Here is a 4214-nt window from a genome sequence, read left to right as displayed (position 1 = left end):
AAATACGGGCTTTAAAAGCGCTATTTTAACTGCGAAGGAGTTGGCTGAAGAACTAGAAATTGAGCGTCAAGCTGGTGAAATTGCACGCGATGACCCTATAACTTCTACAGAAAAAAAATTTGAGGTTGAATTTTTCAACTGTCTTTTGGACAACATTAATTTCAATCAATGAATGGTTCGAACAGTTAAATGAGTACTCGGAATATTGGTCTTTTTGTACAATATTAAACAGATTCCAGAAAAACGCGACCTTCTCAAGCTCTGTAGTGATCTCCAATTAAAATTAACTGTAGACTCTAAATCAGACATAGATGGTTGTATGTTATGTGATGAACTTATAAGTCTGGCATCCCACCTGATAAAAATGTGGTTACTCCCATTTTTGTTATAAATTTTATCAAAGATTTCAACTTACAAGAACTGTATCCAAATGTATGGATATCATTGCGAATTTTATTAACTATACCTGTAACGGTTGCTAGTGGGGAGCTTTTCAAAGCTGAAGCTAATAAAAACCTATCTTCGATCAGCGATTTCGCAATCTAGATTGACAAACTTAACAACTGTGTCAATTGAGAACGAAATTGCTGAAAACATCGACTTCGACAACCTTGTAAAAGAGTTTGCTGATAGAAAGGCCAGAAAAGTAAAATTCTATTAGTGGTTCTATTAATGGTTATCTTTTATAATATTTTTTTTAATAAACGGTTATTTCATTAGATGTTTTTCTTTTTTCCAAATGGGTTTGAATTGCAGGTGAAGGGCGCCGTAGAAATCTCGCCCAGGGCGCTGGTAGTGTTAAAGCCGGCCCTGCAAGTATATATATAAAATTTGAAAATCTTAACTTATTATTGCTATATTTTATCTACATCATTTAACATAAGAATATTTTATTGCTGTTTAAGCAAAATTTTACGTATATCCACTACGTGTTCGTCATATTTTTTCGTGTTCATATTATTTATTTAAAATAGCTGAGTATGCTAAAAACAACGATAAACTTTATCGTGTGCGCATTATTTCAGTTTTGAACTTGAACCGAAACCAAGATAACCATGATGTGATAGCAATAGCACTTTGAGAGAAAATAACTTATTAAGTTTCAGTGGAATTATTTTATGGTGAAACAATAATAAAAAATGAAAGTTTGCATTGGTTTAATATTTATTGTGTTACTGTGCTACTTGGCAATTAGTGGACAAAACTTTGCTGAATCTAAAAGCACTGCTAAAGAAGCTAGCATTATAATTGCTCCGCCGAGGAATCCAAGTTGCGGTCCTGGAAAAAGATGGGCAAATGGTTCTTGCAGGCGAATTTTTAGAGGATAATTTAAAAAATGTTTCAACAAAGTGAGTAATAATTACATGCTCAAGTTTTCCATGACAGTGTTTGTAGATATTTATAAGATTCGGCCAAAGTACTAAAGATATTATATTTATTTTTAATTTCCCGTAGGGTAGGTTATAGTAATCGCAAAAAATCGAAAATGAAATTTTTAATATGGCAATTTTATCACATATCTTTACGTTTCAGTGGTTTCTGAATATTTTGGGCATACCTTATAGGAATAGTGGATGTATGTGTGTGTGTGTGTGCATGTGCGGACACAAATTTTCGTCGATGATTTCGGGAACGCGAATCAAACGATTTGAATAATTCAAAAAACTTTCGATTCGTATTAACAAGGAGACGTGCTGATTAGTTTTTGGCAAAGGCAGGCCTAGCCGTTTCGAAGATACGGGGCAGAAGAGCCAAATATGGTAATTCAGTTTTTGAGATAACGGAGCGTCCGAATTGAATAATTTAAAAAACATTTTATTTGTATTGACAAATAATTATTTGTCAAAGTTGTTGAAGTACCATGTAAATTTTTAAAGTACTAATGTTTAACCGACCGCGATGCGGTTATTAACCTATTGATTTACTATTTTTAACGTAGATAAACAAGGAGGAATTAAATTGATTAAAATGATTTAGTTATGTAAGATTTTCTAAATACAAGCTAATATGATTATTTTTCTGAACTACGTAAAAGCTTAAGAATTCTTTCAATTAAAAATTATATAATTCAAAATTATATTAAATATGATTATATAATTGCTAACATTTTGCATAGAATTATTTAATTATTAATATATATTTTATTGAACCTACTTATTTTACACGTTATTATCTATCTATTGTGGAAATGGAAATACTTCTATCTTTTATATTTTTTTCATAGCGTAAATTGTCATCAAATATCGAAATTGTTTTATTTATAAAGTAAAATTGGTTTCGTGAAGTAATATAAAGATAATAATTATTAAATTAATTAAATATTTTTGATGAAACGTTATGTTGTAGCAATGCCTTCGAATGGCTATTTTCACTCGAGGTTATTTTTGCAATCAATGATCACAAGTGAAAATCTGCAAAAATATGACAATAATAATAAAATTGTAGTTTGTAAAAATTTAATTTAAATCCGTAATATTTTTTGCATATATAATAAATAAATATATTGCTATGCATCGAAAGAATCATCTATAAACTCTGAAAGATGTCTTCTTCGATTTAATATTGTTTATAACTGATAAAATGTTAGATGTCACCAGCTTTCTAAATGATAACAATTAATTGGTATCTATTATTGTTTTATTTAATAAATAAAACACACACACAAACACACACACACACACACACACACATATATATATATATATATAATTTGCTAAGTGATAATAAAATATTTTAGGGTACATACGAATACGCCCATTTTGATATGATACACTCAATGTACAAGAGATAATAAATACGGATGTTGAAATACCCAATAATTAGTTAGAATTACGCAGCAATTACGTCGTGTTATTGCTAAAAAACTATTAACCTTACTTGGTCAATAGAACAAAAATTAAAAATGGAATTCAAGAAAATAATTTTTATTATTTTATTCTTATCAATTATTGAAGTTATTTTGGCAAAGAAATATAAACATTATAATCTTAAGGTCATAGATCACATCGAAGAGAAACCGAAGGAGGCTAATATCATACAAGCGCCGCTAAGAAAATTTGAAAATAAACCGTGCCCTGGAAAGAAACAGTTTGCTAATGGAAGATGTAGAATCACTTTTGGAAGAGGATAATACATTTCAAAAACCATTCGATCAGGTAAAATTAGTTTTTTTTACTACTCATAAATAAAAAGTTTATTTGTTAGTTTTGCTATCTAGGCCTTTAAGTGATACGCTCAAAAAATGCTTTATATTTAAAATATAAAAAGTTAGGAAAAAAGAGGCAGAACTTTATAAGTTGATTATTTTTATTTTTACATTTTTACATTTTTACATTTTCGAAGTATCAAACCTAAACTCACAATACAAACAGAAGTTTCATCAAAATTCAGACGTAGTAAGATTTAAGGCACTTTAATTCTGAGGTTTTTTAATGATCTTCAATTGATTATGAAAGAGTTCTATTTTTATTATAAATTTAGATTTATCTCGTTATAATTTTTAGTTGAAGGTTTCAGCGTTCCTCAGAGTATAAGTGAAAATTGAGATGCTGACATAAATAGTTACTGATATAATTTATTAAATAATTGAATGTTTTTGAATTCCATTAATATGCTTATTTTCTCATAAGTAACCATGCTATGCCATCCTTTTAAGATAATTATTACAATTAATTTTCAGATAATTACCAATAAAGACATCATGGCTGTTTTCACTTAAATAATTGGATATATTCGGATATTACTTTGAAAAGAAGATATATTACCCGAAACAAACACTTCAGTATGTTTCCTCATCATGTTTATAATAAGGTAATCTACTTATTTAGTAAGTTAAATAATTTTAAGAACAGTAGTCTGTATCCCTATATATATATATATATATATATATATATATATATATATATATATATATATATATTAGACAATAGAAATGATGTACATTAATACATATTACATCAATTCATCAAAAATAAATTAAATGTCTTGAACCATTTTCAGATAGATATAAACTAAAATACTCTAATTATAAATGGAATTAGAATATAGTTATGATTTGTATTAAAATATTATAAGGTAATTTAAAGAAATACTTGGTAATTTACCATAAGCAATTTAAATTCATATAGCTAGGCAAGAAAATGGGTATTCAGAACAACATATATATATATATATATATATATATATATATATAAAATAAAATAAAATAAAATAAA

General features: G+C 27.6%; 1 long non-coding RNA gene across 1 annotated transcript; it reads left to right on the top strand.

The window, feature by feature from the left end:
- The first annotated feature begins 1188 nt into the window (after positions 1 to 1188).
- On the top strand, positions 1189 to 3791 carry LOC113374040. Its single transcript, XR_003366937.1, has 3 exons — positions 1189 to 1349; positions 2993 to 3155; positions 3680 to 3791. It is a non-coding gene; the product is annotated as an uncharacterized LOC113374040 (long non-coding RNA).
- Positions 3792 to 4214: the final 423 nt, after the last annotated feature.

Source organism: Ctenocephalides felis, unplaced genomic scaffold, assembly GCF_003426905.1.
Source record: "Ctenocephalides felis isolate EL2017-DRISC unplaced genomic scaffold, ASM342690v1 CF-g0.4_SCAFFOLD_01604, whole genome shotgun sequence".
Lineage (NCBI taxonomy): Eukaryota > Metazoa > Arthropoda > Insecta > Siphonaptera > Pulicidae > Ctenocephalides > Ctenocephalides felis.
Note: the sequence above shows the minus strand (reverse complement) of the source record. Positions and strands in the feature narration are given on the sequence as shown.